The sequence below is a fragment of the Scylla paramamosain genome, chromosome 26, assembly GCF_035594125.1.
Source record: "Scylla paramamosain isolate STU-SP2022 chromosome 26, ASM3559412v1, whole genome shotgun sequence".
NCBI classification, from domain to species: domain Eukaryota; kingdom Metazoa; phylum Arthropoda; class Malacostraca; order Decapoda; family Portunidae; genus Scylla; species Scylla paramamosain.
The window spans coordinates 17,901,489-17,921,939 of record NC_087176.1 but is presented as its reverse complement, the minus strand read 5'-3'; the positions used below and the strand labels follow the sequence as shown (position 1 = coordinate 17,921,939).

Genomic DNA, 20,451 nt, shown 5'->3' with positions numbered 1-20,451 from the left:
GCTAAAAACCCTCGGAAGACTTATGGAACTGATGGGGTCCCTCCTATTGTTCTCTGAAACTGTGCTTCCGTGCTTCCACCATGCTTAGTCAAACTCATTCATTTCTGTCTGGCAACATTTACCCCTATTTTCACCTCTATTCTGTACTCTCTAATGCAAAAGTTAAAAAAGTATTCTCAATTATTCATCCCTTTATTTAAACGCCCTGCCTGCTTCTGTATTTCCACCTTCCTATGTCTTGACTTCCTTCAAGAGGGAGGTTTCAAGACACTTATCCTTCAATTTTTGACGACTGCTTTGGTTCCTTGTCAGGGACTGGCATCTCAGTGGGCTTTTTTTTTTTTATTGGATATTTGTTGCCTTTAGCCAGAGTCCCTCCAACAAAAAAAAAAAAAAAAAGTTGCCCTAGATACCTGTGTTTTCAGTGAGGAAAAGATGAGATTTTCCAAGTTTTACCATGAACTTAAGGTTCATTTGCTGTTCGGCTTATACAGCATCAGTAACCGGTTGATGTACAACAGTTACCTATGAAAAAAAAAGACTTAAAGTATGCTTTGTCTGCTTTTTTTCTGAGTATAATGTAAAAGAAAGGGATAAACTTCAATAAGACGACCGGCCCACCTTCTGGATCATCAGCGGCCGGGAAGACTGAGGGGCTGTTTTTAGGAACGTGACCTTGGCGCCCTACGTGTACGTAATCACCTACTCTGAAGGCCGGCGCCCTTACGCTATACCGGCCGTTGTAGAGCCTCCTATTACGTTCCTGTTGCCACTTTGTACGCTGCTTCAGCTTTTGTTTATCTGTGCTGCAAGGTATAAAGACTGGTAACTCCAGACGCATCGTCTGGCCGTGCAGTATCTTGTTCCGGCGACACACGTAGTGCAGTGGGGTGTGGCGTGGTAGTGAGCCAGGCGGTGACGTATCAGTTCTCGGAGCCTCTCCCTGGGAGCGAGACCAGGGATCCACGACTGGAAGGTGCGATTGAACCGTTCTATAGCTCCATTTCCCCTCGGCCAGTTTGCGCTCGAGCGTACATGGTTTCTACCTCGACGTCAAAGGTAATTTTGAAATTCTGAACTGGTGAACTGAGGCCCGTTGTCAGATACTAGCTCATCTGGGTATCCCTCCCTCGACCATACGGAACTCAGAAAGGAAATAATGTCAGTCGTGGTGGTACTACCCGTCATGCCGACCTCGGTCCACTTAGATCGGTAGTCTACCATAGTAATACCATAACGTGATAATGCAGGTGCTCCTTCAATCGGCCCGACCACGCCGATTCCCAGCTTCGCCCAGCATTTGTCTGGCAGTTGCACGGGTTGAAGGGGTGCTGCAGCCGTTCTCTGTGCTCGCCTGGCACTCGTTACAGTTCCGAACGAGGTTCTCAGCATAACGATCCATACCGGGCCACCAAGCCAAGCTACGGAGGAGTTGCTTAGTTCTTACCACTCCGTGGTGAGCGTTATGGCCAAGTTGTAAATAGCGCCCATGAAGTGCTGCTGGCACAATAAGTTGTTGCATGTCGTGGAGGACGATTCCACTAATCTCACTCAGCTCGTGACAAAACTGGAAATAGGGCCGAATTACTTGGGGACACTGTTTGGCTGACTCTGGAAACCCTTGCCGTAGATATTCCTTTATTGTTAATATTTCCTCGTTGGTAGAAGCTGCCTCTTGAATTTCTTGGTCCGTGATGGCGTCCTCGTCATCCAGGAGCAATCTCGTATTCTTCTTCCCCCTCTTCAGCATTCTCGGTCACAGGAAAGCGCGACAGAGCGTCCGCCCCGGGCAGTCTACTTCCTGGAACATATTCCACCTCGTACGAGTATGGGATTAAGCGAGCTTGCTACCGAACAACTCTAGTGCCTGCATGCCCAGAATACCTTGAAGAAAGGATCGTAGTAAGTGCCGAGTGATCAGTCCTCAACTCAAAAAACCTATCCCATAAATAGAGTTTCCACCGAGCACACTGCTGCCAGCGCCTCCTCTGCAACAGAATACTTCTATTCGCTAGGTGTTAGTTGGCGGTTCCAAAATAAAACTGCTCGTTCCTTCCCCGAGTCGTCCTTTTGTGATAGTACTGCACCGATTCCCTTGTCACTGGCGTCGGTGGTTACAATAGTAAGGAGCTGAGCACGTGGAAATCTTGCGTTTCAACGCCATGAACTTCTGATGATGATACACTTCTGATGTCCACTCGAACGGCATGTCCTCTTTCAGTAGCTGCCCCATTGAGCTGACAGCGCTGACGCACCCACGTACAAACTGAAAAAAAACAGCCACACATCCCTAAAAAGCTTTTCAATTCCTTAACGTTTGTAGAAGGAGGTGCATCCACGACAGCCCGCATGTGAGAATGGAGTGGGGAAATTCCCTTCCCTGATACTCGGTACCCACAGAAATTGATCTCTCTCTTAGAAAATACAGATTTTTCCACGTTGACAGTTACCTGTGCGTTCCGCAATCTCTTCATTACCAACCTCAAGCGTTCGTCGTGCTCCTGTTGCGTCCGTCCGGTACACACAATGTCGTCCAAGTAGTGTTGGCAGCCGAGGATACCTGCTACCAGCCTGTTAAGCATCTCCTGGAATGCCGCCCACACCGATTCCAGCCCGAATGGAATACTCTTGAAATGAAAAAGATATTCGTGAGTGATGAAAGCTGTTGTGGGACGGGAAGCCTTCTCGAGTACAAGCTAAGGCAGACCTTAAGTCGATCTGGCTGAACACGACTCCATGCAGCATGGTGTGTAGCTCTGCTACTGTAGGGAGAAGATGCACCTCCGACACCAGTTGGCTGTTAGGTCCCCGGAGGTCAACACACAATCGAATCTTACCACACTTCTTGCGCGAGACTACCACTGGGCTCATCCACTCCTACGCATCAATGCGTTCGAGAACTCCCTGTTCAACCAAGTTTTGTAGTTCTGTCGACACTTCTTCTCTAACTGAGAGATGGAGCCTCCGCAGCTTGTGCCGAACGTGGGTAGCGTCGGGTTTTAATACGATCTTGTGCTGGTACCCCTTAATGGCTGGCAGAGCACGGAGCTGAGTTGTAACAGGCCCGTGTTCTACAGCAAGCACTAAGCCCGTCGCTGTGTCAAAAGATCCAGTTCCATTAATGCTTCAGTGGCACCTGAACTAACAATATAAAAGATCGTCATCACCTGACGACCGTTGACACTCATCGTAGCAGGTAGGGTGCCGACGACGAGTAGTGGCGTTCTCCTTATCCCGAAGAGTTTGGTTGTAGTCGCCTTCATTCTGGCGCCCTTGAAATGTTCTTTTGCAAAAAGACGAGAACAGCGAAATGGACGCACCGGTATCACTTGCAGGCGTAGCGTCCTTTTCCTGTCCTTCTACATTAATCACAACTTGACACGTTAGCTGTCCTAGGTGTTTCTTGTCGCTGCAACTCAGGATAGCTTCCTCCTCTTCACACTTCTGGACCTTCTTGGAACCCAAGGAACGACACGACACTGCCCAATGGCCCAGCTTTCCACAACGCTACCACTGCGATTGACGAGTAGGGCACTGGCTGTTACAGGTCAAATGCTCCCTCTTCCCATAGTTATCACACTTCACAGTACCTTTTCCTTGTAAAGCTGTAGTTTTCTGCACCTCCCATGAAGCTTCCTCATGCGTGAAGTTGGAAGTGTTGTAAGCTGGTTCTCTCATCTCTTGTGATTCCCACATGGAGCGCTCGTAGGTTTCCGCTTGCGTCACAACCACATCCAACGTAAGCTTGTTATACTGAAGGAACCGTTCGCGTTGCCTCAGATGAAGTCTTCTCGATCACTTGGTCTCGAATCATCTCAGCAATTGCCCCGAATTGGCAATTATGCGCCAATCGCCGCAGCTCAGCCAAATATTCAGCCGTTGACTCACCGCCGCGGTGCCTTCTGGGTCGGAAGTTAAACCTTTCAACAATGACGTTTACTTGAGGAAAATAGAAGAACCTTAACTATCGCATCGTGGTCGCGTAGTCATCCTCACCCATAGTCTTAATAGTTGGTGGATGGGTATGAAAGCACCCACGCTGTGAACCAACAACGCCTTCTTCTATGTTGCCGTGAAGTCCTTGCCGCCGAATGCTACGAGGAACGGCTCATGTTAACTGCTCTTCTGATCTTGCTAACTGCATGCCTCCCCTCCTCCCGTGGCTTCGCTGCATAAGACTTTCTTCTTTCTCTCACCCCTATTTTGTCCACCTCTCTAACGCAAGAGTTAACCAGTATTCTCAATCATTCATCCCTTTCTCTGGTAAACTCTGGAACTCCCTGCCTGCTTCTTTATTTCCACCTTCCTATGACTTGAATTCCTTCAAGAGGGAGGTTTCAAGACACTTATTCATCAATTTTTGACCACTGCTTTGATCCTTTAATGGGACTGGCATTTCAGTGGGCATTTTTTTTTATTGGATTTTTGTTACCCTTGGCCAGTTTCCTGCCTACATAAAAAAATAAATAAATAAATAAAACATATATATATATATATATATATATATATATATATATATATATATATATATATATATATATATATATATATATATATATATATTCGGAGGAGGCAGTAGACACCTGCCAAAACGATAATTACTCCCGGTGAGGTCTAAAGCACTGTTCAAGGGGTGCTGTGAACTTATCATTAAACCCAGCTGTGACCTCACTGATCGTTTCCCTTTGTGTCTCACAACACAAGGGGGCAGTCACAGCCTGCCCTCTAAAGACAACTTTCTTCCTCCACACAAAACTACAAGCACCTAATAACACACACACCCATCACTCAAAAATTTCAAGATTATCATGGTGACTCCTACACCAGCCTCCTCAGGTCCCCCCAACTAGCAAAACGCCAAAGGCACCTTCGCTTAGGGGGATCCTGAGGAGGGACTGGAGGGATAGGACAAGATACAGAGATGAGATTATGATCGGAGGAGCCCAACGGAGAAGAAAGGATGACAGCATAAGCAGAAGGATTAGAGGTCAGGAAAAGGTCAAGAATGTTGGGCGTATCTCCAAGACGGTCAGGAATACGAGTAGGGTGTTGCACCAATTGCTCTAGGTCGTGGAGGATAGCAAAGTTGAAGGCTAGTTCACCAGGATGGCCAGTGAAGGGAGAGGAAAGCCAAACCTGGTGGTGAACATTGAAGTCTCCAAGAATGGAGATCTCTGCAGAAGGGAAGAGGGTCAGAATGTGCTCCACTTTGGAAGTTAAGTAGTCAAAGAATTTCTTATAGTCAGAGGAGCTAGGTGAGAGGTATACAGCACAGATAAATTTAGTTTGAGAGTTTGAGAGCCAGATGGTGGAAAACTCGGAAGATTCAAGAGCGTGGGCATGAGAGCAGGTTAAGTCATTGCGCACATAAACGCAACATCCAGCTTTGGATCGAAAATGAGGATAGAAAAAGTAGGAGAGAACAGAAAAGTGGCTACTGTCAGTTGCCTCAGACACCTGAGTTTCAGTGAGGAAAAGAAGATGAGGTTTAGAAGAGGAGAGGTGGTGTTGTACAGATTGAAAATTAGATCTTAGACCGCGAATGTTGCAGAAATTAATGAAGAAAAAAGTTGAGGGGGGTGTCAAGACACTTAGGGTCGTCGACAGAAAGGCAGTCCGACCTGGGGACATTTGTGGTCTTCTCCCCAGATGGGGACTCCGAGGCTGATGTAGGAGTCGCCATAATAATTTTGAAATTTTTGAATGAAGGGTGTGTGTGTTATTAGGTGCTTGTAGTTTTGTGTGGAGGAAGAGAGTTGTCTTTAGAGAGCAGGCTGTGACTGCTTCCTTGTGTTGTGAGACACAAAGGGAAACGTTCAGTGAGGTCACAGCACACCCTGAACAGTGCTTTAACCTCACTGGGAGTAATTATCGTTTCGGCAGGTGTCTACTGCCTCCTCTCTCTCTCTCTCTCTCTCTCTCTCTCTCTCTCTCTCTATATATATATATATATATATATGGAGGCAAATTGCTGTGAATCCAGGCTAATTCATAGGTCACATATCCTCAAGGTTGCCATTCCCTCTCAACGCACAGGTAAAAATATAATGCAAACTTCTCGCAATTGCTGAGAAAAGACTCGCAAACACGTATCACAGGAAAAATCAAACCCAAGTTCGACAATATAAATAGACCTGAGTATCTTACATGCAAACCGCCATCAACAGCGTTTTCCCACTGCTCAATAAGGTATTTCGACACCTGGCTTCGGGTGAATTAATCTTCAGTATCTCTGAAAACAAGAACTTAGGAAACCATGAATCCCATCTAGAAATATATATCCTCTTGCCAGGACGACAAACAGCAACACACTCAATGCCGGTCGCATTTAGCCAAGACATTGGACCTCAACAAGTGAGAGAGGATGAATGACCGCTCACAAAATGGACACCACACACGCACACTGACCAGTGGGTTGCCTTGAGGCAAATTCCCTATGCCTGAAATACTGAGAGCAGCATAAACACAGCCTCCTGTAGGGCTAATACAAAATTCAACTGGGTGAGGAATATGGCTACTGTTACCCCCTTTTCGTAGTATATCACGTACACCCACACCACCGCGACAAATTGCGCGTTCTACTAGTACTAGTCGGCGGCGAGTGGCTTGGGGCAAATTTGTGCGACTAACATTTTTTGCCACCGCAGCACCTCGGGAAACCGCCCTGGGTGAAAATGACTACATGGCAACTCTATTGACTTCTCGCCCGTCACTTTAGATGACAGTAGCCGTTAGTTTTGAATACAGTTGACTCATAAGGACGTGTGCCTTCTCATAAGTGCCACGGCCCCTATCCAGTCCGTAACCTAGTGCTTCGAATGTAAAGCATGCTCATGAAAATTTACCGCGATGTCCAAAACTTACACAAGTCATGATTCTGCGAGTGATTGAGCAATATAAATTAGGGCTAAAAAACCAAGGAAATAAGTCGTCAAACAGATGTGAACCCGATGACAGTGCGCCGCCTTGTGTTCAAATTTAAGGCCTCTGGAGAGCGTGAAATTCTCTGCCACAGACATGGGGGATGGCATCCTAAGGTTAATGACAGAATTCTGCCTCTCATAAGGCGCCAGTTGGATGAAAATCCCACCCTTACAGCACGGCAGCTTTAAGAACAGAATCCCAGAAGTCAGTGTACGAACCATCCAGAAAAAAATATCCAGAAAAAAACAAGACTATCGGATGTATCGTCCTCGCAACAAGGCCTTTGTTTCTGAGGCACATAGGAAAAAGCAACTGGCTTTTGCTGATGAGTGGAGGAGAGTCTTCTGGATTGATGAATCAGCATCTAGAATGAGTGATACAAAAGGCAAGAGAATGTGGCGTCGGAAAGGATCAGACCCGTGCGATCCAAAGTTTACCGCCAAGTCTACTAAGCACCCTCCCTCCTCATGGTGTGGGGTGCATTCTCATATGCGGGTGTGACTGAAGTGCATGTCTTCCCTAAAGGCCAGTCAGTCACCAAGGATGTCTACGCAGTTCCTTAGACAAACGTCTGGCTGATTATTTTGCAGCGACTGGTGCTGAGGTGCTTCAGCAGAACGGCGCTCCATGCCATACCGCACAATCAAGGAATGGCTTGCTACAAGTGAGGTGGAGTGCATTCCTGACTGGCTGGCCAACAGTCCAGACATATCACCCATCGAGAACCTCTGGGCCATCGTGAAGGGAAGGCCGAGAAACGAAGACAGTTCCACACTGCCAAAATTAGAGAGCGCACTTCGTCAAGTGTGGAACAGCATCTCATGAGAAACAGTGATGAAGCTCGCCGGTTCTCTCCCCAGTCGTTTGATGGAAGTGAAAAAAAACGAAGAGGATACCCATAAATAAATAAAAAGTTAGTCAATAAGTATCCATAACAAATTTTGTCTCATTCCGTCTCGTAGTTTGGCCATTTCTGTCAATCGAAATCATTAAGTGTATATTGTTTAGCGCGCTATCACGTCGAGGGGCGCCGACTGTCCTTCTGTAATGGTGAACACCACACGCAGTGTAACAAGTGTGCGTCAGATTGTGGACAACGATCAAGGAATCTGTCATGCCGTCAGAAGTATCAATTAGTCCTTCAGTGACACCTGTCCTTCAATCAATCCTGCACTGATATCAGTCCTTCAGTCAGTCCTTCAGTCACTCCTAAGGGACGTCAGTCCTTCAGGCAATCCTTCAGTGATATCAGCCTTTTTAGCAGTCCTTCTGTAACACCAGTCCGGTGGACTCAATTATCAGCCCCTCAGCTAACACTCCTTTAACGAAGTATCTGCTCCCAGTCTCGATGGATGGAAGGTCGAGCTCACCTCGAAACGAAGAGTCAGTGGATGAAGTTCACCTGGATAACAATACTCTCGAAGAGAGTATGATACAACAACTGACACAAGTAGTCATGGAAGAACGAACCCAGAGGAAGGAAGCGATGGAGACAAAGCAAAAAGAACTGAAGAAACTCGCAAGAACAACAGAACAACGGGGCATGGCGCCGCGTCGCCAACGGTTAAGGAAGATCAAACGCCTCGTCCTCGTGAAGCCATCCAAGAACAGACCCCAGTACGAAACCAGGGGGAGAAAGATTGTCCTGATCAGGGAAAGAGAGAGCAGAGGGAGAGAGACTTACTTGCATAGTACCAGCCGAGAACTCGCCCAAGTATGTTAACAAGGGGAGGAAGTTCACCCTGATCAGAAAGGGAAGAAAAATAGTATGGCACACGACGCCTTTTTTCCTACACAACCAACGGCGGAGTACAAAACCCATCAAGAGGGTGGCCAGTCAGTGGATGTAATACAGAGATGAGAAACGATGTTATGCATGCCTGGGTAAAGGACACCGAATGGCGGAATGCAGACACCGCAAGCTCTGTGGAGTTGTGGGATGAACTTACTTCTACTCAGACTTTCTACATTTTCTCTATTACTGGATATATTATTATTTGTACGATATGTTTTCCCGGCGGCAAGCCAAGTACTGCTTGTCGCCAAGAGTGTATCCTCAGTTCCGGGCCGAGCCCAATAAAGGAGAGACGTGTGTCCCTGTGTCTCGTTCCCCTGCCTAGCTATCTTACATGGCGCAGTGAGACCCTTACCTACACCGGTCAAGATGCCTCTACCTCGCCGATCCCCTCGCTCGACGCCTAGGGCCTCGACGACAGTGGTTCCTCGCAGCCTCCAGCCGCTGCTCCAGCAGGCAAGGCAGACCATCAGTGACCAGCAACAAGCCATCACCACCTTGCTGGCCAACATGGCGGCGCTCATCACACGAGGCAACGTGGCGCCCGCCCCTCGGGGGCCTCTCTCGGCTGCCCCCGAGAAATGCGACCTGGATATGACACCAGCTGCATTCAGGTCGTGGAAACGGTCCATGGAGTGCTGGCTTCTCCTCTGCAAGTGGCCACGCCAGGAAGCGGTCCATCACGTCAGACTCCTCTGTGGCCCCCCGCTGCAACGTGTCTTGGACGCCAGATTCACCTTCAATCAGTGGAGCGCCCTCACACAGCAGGAGGCGCTGGACGCCATTGGTAACCTAGTGCTTCGCTCCTCCACCCCGGCAGTGCAGTGGGCAGAGTTTTTCGGTGTCAGCCAAGGGCAGGACGAGTGTGTTAGTGACTACTTCGTACGGGGCGCCCAGAAAATCAACGACTGCGCTTTCGAGTGTCCCCAGTGCAGCCTCAACCTCTCTGAGTACTTGTTATTGAAAAAGCTTGTGGTAGGCATCCGCGACACGGGCCTCAAACAGCAGGTGTATCAGGCGTGTGACTCGTTAGGCAGTGTGGACGCCCTAAGGGCCATGTGTTGTGCATATGAGGCAGCCCGCCAACACACCACAGGCTTGGGCGTTTGGCGGGAAAGCAGTCGCGCGGCTGGCACCGTGCGGGCCGAGGAGAACGGGAACCAGACGCTCGACGCCGCCGCTGCCACCACCTCTGGCAAGACACAGCCCTCACGTACTTGCTGGAACTGTGGTACTTCGCACGCCCCTGACAGAGCTTCCTGCCCACCCAGGGAAGCAGTCTGCGTCGCCTGTCGTAAGAAAGGTCACTTCAAGAGGTGCTGCAGGAGCTCCAAGCGCCCACACGGCACTGCATCTGCCTACGCCGTCTCGGGATCAGTGACAACGGCAGGCGCGAACGTGTCCCGCCAACCCACCATAGAGGTAACAGTGGCGCTTGGCAAGGGCGCCAAGCACCGCACAGCAGCTGTGGCGGACACCGGCGCCCAGGTGTGCGTCGCGGGGGCGGTCCTCCTGTCCAGTCTCAACATACAACCCACGCAGCTACAGGGATGTGCAGGCTTGCGGGATGTAGCGGACTTGCCCTTACGGTGCCTCGGATCGTGCCGGTGTGACATTTACCTTGGCGGCCATGCTACACAGCAAGAAGTATACTTCGTACCCTCCGCAAGGTCGCTGTTCCTGTCACTGAGCTGGGGGCTGGTGCCAGCCGGCTTCCCTCACCACTCCCTGCCGACAGTGCAAGCAGTGGAAGCGCGTGACACGACCGCCGAGCCTGCCCAGCCGCCTGCCAAGCCCGCTATGATACCATTCCCGCCACACGAGGAGCACGTACGACGGCTAGAGGAGTGGCTACTACAACACTTCTCGGCCTCCGCCTTCAACACCACAAGGAGCCCGCTGCCCGTGATGGACGGCGAGCCTCACCACATCCACCTGGCACCCAACGCTGTCCCCTACGCCTGCCACACGCCCGCCTCGGTGCCGAAACACTGGGAGGACGAGGTGAAAGCCCAGCTTGAAGACGACGTACGGCGAGGCGTCATCGAGCCCGTCCCGGCAGGGGAACCCACGGAGTGGTGTGCCCGCATGGTTGTGGTAGCAAAGAAATCAGGGCAACCGCGGCGCACCGTCGATTACCAGCGCCTCAACGCCGCATGCCGCAGAGAGACACACCACACCCCGCCCCCTTCGACATGGTGTCTAGTGTCCCCAAACATTGCTTCAAGACAGTGGCTGACGCTTATTGGGGGTACCACCAAGTCAGGCTGGACGAGGAGAGTCGAAGTCTCATCACCTTCATCACCCCATGAGGGAGGTTCAGGTACCTCCGGACCCCCATGGGCCACTGTTCTGCTGGCGACGCATACACAAAGCGCTTCTATGACGCCATCCAAGGCATCGTGAGGAAGCACAAGTGTATCGACGACACCCTCCTCTACGACAGCAACATCGAAGACGCATTCTGGCACACGTACGAGTTTCTGGCGACCTGTGCAGCCAAGGGGATTACTTTGAAGCCTGAAAAATTCCAGTTCGCACGGAGGGAGGTGGATTTCGTGGGTTTTCGCCTCGGCTGGGAGGAGTACAAACCCACAGACGAGCGCCTAGCGGCAATCAAAAGCTTCAGGATGCCTGACAAGCCCTCCATCTCAGACATCAGGTCGTGGTACGGGTTTGTCAATCAACTTGCCCCATTCCTCGCCACAGCCCCAATCATGAACGCCTTCAGGGAGCTCCTGAAGAAGCCGTGCGGAAAGGCTGTGTACTGGGACGAGCACCTGCAGGAGAAATTCCGCCGCGCTCAGGACACCATATGCCAGCTTGCAAAGGACGGCCTGGCATATTACGACAAAACCCGCCCCACAGTTGCCCTCACAGACTGGAGCAGGGAGGGCATTGGATTCATTATCCTGCAGCAGTTCTGCCACTGCTCGTCTGCTGCCTCTCCCTTCTGCTGCAGGGCGGGCTGGCGTCTGGCCCTGTGCGGAAGCCGCCACCTCACGGCCGCCGAGACTGGTTACGCCGCGGTAGAGGGGGAAACCTTGGCTGTGGTGTGGTGCCTCCAGAAAGCCCGGCTGTTCTTGTTGGGGTGCCCGAACCTCACCATCGTCACCGACCACCGCCCTCTCACCAAGCTGCTGGGGGACAGGGCCCTCACAGAAGTCATCAACCCACGACTCTTCCGGCTCAAGGAGCGAACGCTACAGTACCGCTTTCAAGTCAAATATCTGCCAGGAAAAAGGAACGCCGCAGCCGACTTCCTGTCCAGGTACCCAGCCCTCAGAAGCCCCACCACAGACACCGACGCCGACCTGGATGAGGACCTCACCGAGGCAGTAGCAGCCGTGGTCATCGCCACAGCCGAACACGAGGGTCACATTCTCGACGAGTCAGCGGTGAGAAAATCTGCAGCCGACGACCCTGTCTACCAACTACTACTGGCCAAAGTGTTGGCCGCGGACTGGCACCTGCACAAGGCGCAAGAAGTGGCCTGCCTGCGCCCGTTCTATGGCGTGAGGGACCGGTTGGCAGTCTCTCAAGACCTTGTCACATACACCTTTGACCAGGGTTGTGTGCGACTCGTGATTCCTGAGCCCCTCCGCCCACAGGTAGCAGCAAACTTACACGCTAGTCACCAAGGGCTAGATTCCATGCTGCGGAGGGCAAGGCAATGTGTATACTGGCCCGGGTTGGAAGGGGACCTGCAGCACTACCGGGCGTCGTGCACGTCATGCGAGACGCACGCTCCCTCTCAGCCCTCAGAAACACTCGTCATCACGCCGCCCCCAGAGTACCCATTCCAATCCACAGTGGCGGACATGTTTCAGCATGAGGGGCACACCTACATGGTCTACGCTGACAGGCTCACTGGATGGCTAGAACTCGCCCATTTCCCACACGGTGCTACATCTAATAAAATCGAGTCAAATGAGGCAGTACTTCACGCGATGGGGCGCCCCGGAACAGCTGTCCACTGATGGGGGGCCGAACCTGGCGAGCGAGGAAATGTCGGAATTCCTCAAGAAGTGGGGTGTCATTGCACGCCTGTCCTCAGCACAGTACCCACAGTCAAACGGGCGGGCCGAAGCAGCGGTCAAGACGGCCAAAAGAATCATCAGAGCCAACACAGGTAGCGGGGGCTCATTGGACACGGACAGAACCTCCCTCGTTGTGCTGCAGTACCTTAACACCCCGCTGCGATCTGTCAACAAGTCCCCCGCCCAACTTGCCACCGGAAGGCAGCTGCGTGATGGCGTGCCAACGGGCCGACGACATTACAAGGTGGACAGGCACTGGGGAAGGACGCTGCGTGAGAGAGAAGTGAAAATGGGGGAGGAAGGCAACACCCTGATGGCAACCTGCACACCCAGACAGCTCCGGCCCCTGTCCCCCGGCACACGAGTAAGGATGCAGAACCAGGCCTCGGGCACGTGGGACCGCACGGGCTTGATCGTGGAGGCGCTGCCCTACAGGCAGTACACCGTCAGGCTTGATGGTAGCGGCCGAATAAGCCTCAGGAACAGGAACATCTGCGGCCCGTCGCTGAGTCAACCCCACCGCCCGCACCGCCAACCCTGCGCCCACCAACCCCGCCGGCCGCTCAACTAACCACGACACCCGCACAAGTCTCAACTCCCACCCAACCTCAGCTACGCCCCGCACCCAGGAGGCAGGTGCGGCGACCGGGGTGGCTGAGCGACTATGTGTAACACACACACACACACATACACATATCAGATTAATGTGTTGCAGGCACACATTTATCTTACGGGGGGATATTGGATATATTATTATTTGTACGATATGTTTTCCCGGCGGCAAGCCAAGTACTGCTTGTCGCCAAGAGTGTATCCTCAGTTCCGGGCCGAGCCCAATAACGGAGATGTGTGTCGCTGTGTCTCGTTCCCCTGCCTAGCTATCTTACACCTATGAGGAACCCATTGGGCCCTAATAGGCCAACGATAGATGAAGCATTACCAAACACCTCTGGGTACAATGAAAAGGGGGTAAAAAGTGGTAGTGACCAACCAGATTATCACCAAGAGAGCAAGCCGCCTAGCCACAAACGACAAAGAAGCAGTGTCAGCCCGATTTTAACCGTCACACTGTCAAATGGCAGAGGAGTGAAGGAAAAAAGGGAAGCAAGAGACAAATGGACTGTGACGATGGTAGCACATGGAAACCCATATAGGTGGACAAGAGGAGCTGAGACAAGCCACACCAGCAACGATTAATTGAGTGGGAACGACAGTTCCGCCTGACAATCAAGCTGCAAGAATGTCGCCTTACCTATAGTGAGGGTTAACGTAAGAAAACCCTCAGGGGGACAGACAGAGTTGGTTACTGGGGCCCTCTTATATTCAGGCAGCGACCGATCATATTGTATTGAACATTTGGCTAACCAACTTCAAGCTTTGGGGAGACCAGTGTCACTTTCCATAGACACGGTCATGAGAGAGACGTTGACACAAGACACAAGAGATCGACTTGGTCGCGGTCAGCGTGGGAACGAGGAAGCGTCGAACTGTCGAAATCCCCAGAATATTAGTTGTCAAACACTTACCGGCCTCCTTAACGACAGCTACCGCCAGTAATGAAGAGGTCAGATCGTGGTACCACCTGAGGGAAGTTATGCCATGTAAAATACCATCGAACGTGGAGTTATTGATACGTCTGGACGTACCACAAGCATTCATTCCGCTCGACGTGAGGACAGGGAGTAACGGAGAGCACTTCGGGACACGTACTCCTTTAGGATGGACTGTAAATGGACCCAATAGGAATGATGGATAAGACTTGTCTGACTCGCCTGAGAACAACAGAGGCAGAATGTTCACCTCAAGGGCTGGAAAAGGTCTGGAAGAAAGTATAGAAGTTATATGGGGTGGTGAATTCACCTACGAAGCATGATTAGCTCCATATATGACCCCCGCGGGCATCAGAGTCCCAATCCTCATCAAAGCAAAACTAATATTCCAAGGAGAATGCAGGAGGAAGAAAGGATGGGATGAACCGTTATCAACTCAGCGGCACGGCAGCAATGGCAAAATGATGTTGTCTGTCGAGAGAAAGTACGAATCTCAAGGACTGGCACCACTGAAACAACAGATGATTCATCGCCTAAAACTATGTGCAGCTGTGCTGGTAGTAAAAGCTGATAGACATCTGACGAACGAACTGGAATTCCGAATGATGAAATCATTGTTTTTGGATAGACAGCATGGCGGTTCTTCAGTATATCAGAAATACCGAACGCTGCTTCCATAAGTTCGTAGCCAAACGAATGGTGGCGATACACGAACACTCAGATAGAGAGCAGTGGCATCATGTACCAAACCCAGCTGACGACATAAGTCTCGGACTGGAAGGAGCAGAGCTATACCAGAACTGTTTTACATCTTTCTCAAAGTCTCAGGCCCACACTGAGCCCCAGGCATAATATATATATATATATATATATATATATATATATATATATATATATATATATATATATATATATATATATATATATATATATATATATATATATATATATATATATATATATATATATATATATATATATATATATATATATATATATATATATATATATATATATATATATATATATATATATATATATATATATATATATATATATATATATATATATGCCCTAATAATTACTCTGATAATTGTCCTCTAAAGACAACTCTCTTCCTCCACACAAGACTACAAACACCTAATAACACACACACACTTTACTCAAAAATTTCAAAATTATCATGGCGACTCCTACACCAGCTTCGGAGTCCCCATCTGGAGAGGGGAACATAAATGTCCCCAGGTTGGACTGCCTTTCTGTCGACGACCCTAAGTGTCTTGACACCTCCTCAACTTTTTCTTCATTAACTTCTGCAACATTCGCGGTCTAAGATCTAATTTTCAATCTGTAGAACACCACCTCTCCTCTTCTAAACCTCATCTTCTTTTCCTCACTGAAACTCAGATGTCTGAGGCAACTGACAGTAGCCCCTTTTCTGTTCCCTCCTACTTTCTCTATCCTCATTTTCGATCCAAAGCTGGATTTTGCGTTTATGTGCGCAATGACTTAACCTTCTCTCGTGCCCACGCTCTTCAATATTCCGAGTTTTCCACCATCTGGTTACGACTACAGAGTCACTCTTAAACTAAATTTATCTGTGCTGTATACCTCTCACCTAACTCCTCTGACTATAAGGAATTCTTTGAATACTTAACTTCCAAAGTGGAGCAAATTCTGACCCTCTTCCCTTTTGCAGAGATCTCCATTCTTGAAGACTTCAATGTTCACCACCAGCTTTAGCTTTCCTCTCCCTTCACTGACCATCCTGATGAACTAGCCTTCAACTTTGCTATCCTCCATGACCTAGAGCAATTGATGCAACACCCTATTCGTATTCCTGACCATCTTGGAGATACGCCCAACATTCTTGATCTTTTCCTATGGCTCCAATCCCTCTTTAGAATCCCCCTAAGCGAAGGTGCCTCTGGCGTTCTGCCTCTGCTTGTTGGAGGGACCTGAGGAGGTATTTTGCTGATTTTCTTTGGAATGACTACTGCTTCCGTGTCAGAGACCCGTCTTTGTGTGCTGAGCGCATAACAGAGGTGATAGTGTCTGGCATGGAGGCGTACATTCCTCACTCTTTTTCTCAACCAAAACCTTCCAAACCTCGGTTTAACACAACTTGTTCTCGTGTTATACATGATAGAGAGATGGCCCACAAAAAGTATTTAAGTCTTCCATCACCAGAATCTCATGCTCTTTATTTTTCTGCCCGGAACCATGCCAAATCTGTTCTCCAACTAGCCAAAAACTCCTTCATTAACAAAAAGTGTCAAAACCTTTCAAGATCTAACTCCCCTCGTGACTTCTGGCATCTAGCCAAAAATATCTCCAATAACTATGCTTCTTCTTCTTTCCCTCCTTTATTTCAACCAGATGGCACCACTGCCATCACATCTACCTTGGACGGTTCTGGGCTTGTTCCTCCCTCTTCTCCACCCTTGGACTACTCTATGCTACCTATTAACATTCTTCACAATGATGTTTTCCATGCCCTCGCTAGCCTAAACCCTCGGAAGGCTTATGGACCTGATGGGCTCCCTCCTATTGTTTTCCGAAACTGTGCCTCTGTGCTTGCACCTTGCCTAGTCAAACTCTTTCAGCTCTGTCTGTCAATATCTAACTTTCCTTCTTGCTGGAAGTTTGCCTCTTGCTTTAATTTCCTGCCTATCTAAAGTTTTTGAATCTATCCTCAACAGGAAGATTCTTAAACATCTATTACTTCACAAACTTCTATCTGATCGGTAGTATGGGTTCCGTCAAGGCCGCTCTACTGATGATCTGGCTTTCCTTACTGAGTCTTGGTCATCCTCTTCTTAGAGATTTTGGTGAAACTTTTGCTGTTGCCTTAGACATATCAAAAGCTTTTGATAGAGTCTGGCACAAAGCTTTGATTTTCAAACTATCCTCCTACGGCTTCTATCCTTCTCTCTGTAACTTCATACCAAGCTTCCTTTCAGACCGTTCTATTGCCGCTGTGGTAGGCAGTCACTGTTCTTCTCCTAAATTATTATTCATTAATGATCTTCTAAAACAAACTTCTTGTCCTATCCACTCCTACGCTGATGATACCACCCTGCACTTTTCCACGTCTTTTCATAGACGTCCATCCCTTCAGGAAGTAAACACTTCACACAAGGAAGCCACAGAACGCTTGACTTCTAATCTTTCTAAAATTTTTGATTGGGGCAGAGCAAACTTGGTATTGTTCAATGCCTCAAAAACTCAATTCCTCCATCTGTCAACTCGAAACAGCCTTCCAGACAGCTATCCCCTCTTCTTAAATGACACTCAACTGTCCCCCTCTTCTACACTGAATCCTCGGCCTGTCCTTTTCTTATAATCTGAACTGGAAACTTCACATCTCATCTCTAGCTAAAACAGCTTCTATAAAGTTAGGTGTTCCGAGACGTCTCCACCACTTTTTCTCACACCCCCATCTGCTAACTCTGTAGAAGGGCCTTATCCGTCCATGTATGGAGTATGGTTCACATGTCTGGGGCTGTTCCACTCGTACTGCTCTTCTAGACAGGGTGGAATCAAAAGCTTTTCGTCTCATCAATTCCTCTCCCCTAACTGATTGTCTCCAGCCTTTCTCTCATCGCCGCAATGTTGCATCTCTTGATGTGTTCTACCGCTATTTTCATGCTAACTGCTCTTCTGATCTTGCTAACTGCATGCCTCCCCTCCTTCCGCGGCTTCGCTGCACAAGACTTTCTTCTTTCTCTCACCCGTATTCTGTCCAGCTCTCTAACGCAAGAGTTGATCAGTATTCTCAATCATTCATCCCTTTCTCTGGTAATCTCTGGAACTCCCTACCTGTATTTCCACTTCCTATGACTTGAATTCCTTCAAGAGGGAGGTTTCAAGACCCTTTTTATGGGACTAGAATTTCAGTGGGCAATTTTTTTGGGGGATTTTTGTTGCCCTTGGCCAGTGTCCCTCCTACATAAAAAAAAAAAAAAAAAAAAAAAATATATATATATATATATATATATATATATATATATATATATATATATATATATATATATATATATATATATATATATATATATATATATATATATATATATATTAAGATAGTCAGATTATTGGTGATATATATATATATATATATATATATATATATATATATATATATATATATATATATATATATATATATATATATATATATATATATATATATATATATATATATATATATATATATATATATATATATATATATATATATATATATATATATATATATATATAATAGGAAATTAATTGCCATAATATGCCAACATACCTGTCTGACCTGGGCGATGGCGCGAGTGAGTTCCGTGCTGTTGGTCTTCTGTGTAAGGAAGAGTGCCACTTCCCACTCTGCTTTGAAAATTTCGAGCTCCTAAGTAGACACAGAGTTAAAAATATTAGTGAAGTCAGATCTCCATGAAAGTCACGTAACTACCTTCGTATCCAATAATATGTGTAGAAGTCTTTCTATAGGCATCACTACTCTTATAATTTCTCCTTTCACTGACTAAACTGATGAAAATTTACTATCTTCGATGGCGTAGAGCTATTAGTGCAACACCCTGCACGTGTTCTTGAATGTCTTGGAAATCCGCCCAGCATTTCAGACGTTTTCTTAACCTCTAATATATTCTCCGTTGTGCTAATCAGATCATAACCTCATGTCTGTATCTTTTCCTATCTCTAGTAACCTCTACTGTATTCTTCGTTATGCTAATCAGATCACAACCTCATGTCTGTATCTTTTCCTATCTCTCCAATTCCCCCTCAGGATCTCCCAAAAGCAGAGGTGCCTATGATAATCTGGAAAGGTATTATTCTGATTTTCCATGGAATAACTATTGTTTCAGTGTCAGAGACCTATCTCTGTGTGCTGAGCGCATAACAGAGATGATAGTGTCTTGGCATGAAGGGGTACATTCCTCACTCTTTCTTTCGTCATGAACCTTCCAAACTTTGGTTTAACTCAGCTTGTTCTGACGGAGAAGCTGCCCACAAACGATACGTGAGGCTTCCATCACCTGAATCTCATGATGATACCTCCTTCATTAATAGATATCAAAAACTTTCTAAATCTAGCCTCCCTAGTGAATTTTGGTACTACCTGTAGTACCTTTGTTTCATCTTTTATACCTTTATTTTTAATTTGATGGCATCACAACCATCTCTTCTATCCTTAAAGGTGAGCTCTGCTAAAATCGTTACCTTAGACGACACATGGTTTGTTCCTCCCTCTCGTACACTTTCAGACTACTTCATGCCTTCCATTAAGATAATTCGTAATGACATTTTTTCATGTCTTCGCTGACTTTAACCCTCGGAAAACTCATGGACACGATGCGGTCCTTCCTCTTGTTATCGGAAACTGCCTCCGTGATTCCATTTGGCCTAGTGATACTCTACCAGTTCTGTCTACCAATCCAATATCTACCTTTCCTTCTTACCGGAAGTATGTCTACATTCAGCCTGTTCCTAAAAAGAGTTACCGTTGTAATCCTTCAAACTACCGTCCTATTGCTTTAATCTTCCTGTTTCTATAAAGTTTTTAATGTATTCTCAACAGGAAGACTCTTAAAGATCTATACCTTCACGACCTTGTCTGATCGCCAGTAATTATTTATTTATTTATTTATTTATTTATTTATTTATTTATTTATTTTTGCCTTGGCCGCTCTTCTGGTCTGGATAACCTTCTGGATAACCAGAACCTGGATAACCTTCTTCACTCAAGCAGTGAAGCAACAGTAAGCCTCATATGTATGGGGGATCTTCTCACACTGCTCTTCTAGACAGGATGAAACCAAAAATATTTCGTCTTATCAAGTCCTCTCCTCTGTCTGCCTTCATCCTCTTTCTCATCGCCGCAATGTTGCATCTTTTGCTATCTTTCACCGCTATTTTCAGGCTTACGGCTCTTCTGATCTTGTTATATATGCCTCCCTTTCTCCAAGTGTCTCACTGCAAAAGTCTTTCTACTTTCTGTTACACTTATTCTGTCCACCTCTCTAATATAAGAGTTAACCAGTATTCTTAATCCTTCATCACTTTTTCTGGTAAACTCATGAACCCCTTGCTTGATTCTGTATTTCCTCCTTCCTATTACTTGATCTCCTTC

At 47.7% G+C, this 20,451-nt stretch overlaps 1 long non-coding RNA gene across 1 annotated transcript in view; it reads right to left on the bottom strand.

Annotated features, from left to right (window-relative positions):
- The window catches only part of LOC135113927 (uncharacterized), a 53,928-nt gene extending 35,225 nt beyond the window's left edge, over window positions 1–18,703 (bottom strand). Inside the window, exon 1 of the long non-coding RNA XR_010275125.1 lies at window positions 18,610–18,703. This is a non-coding gene — a long non-coding RNA (uncharacterized LOC135113927). The remainder of the gene's footprint in view (window positions 1–18,609) is intronic.
- Between the last annotated feature and the right edge of the window lie 1,748 nt (window positions 18,704–20,451).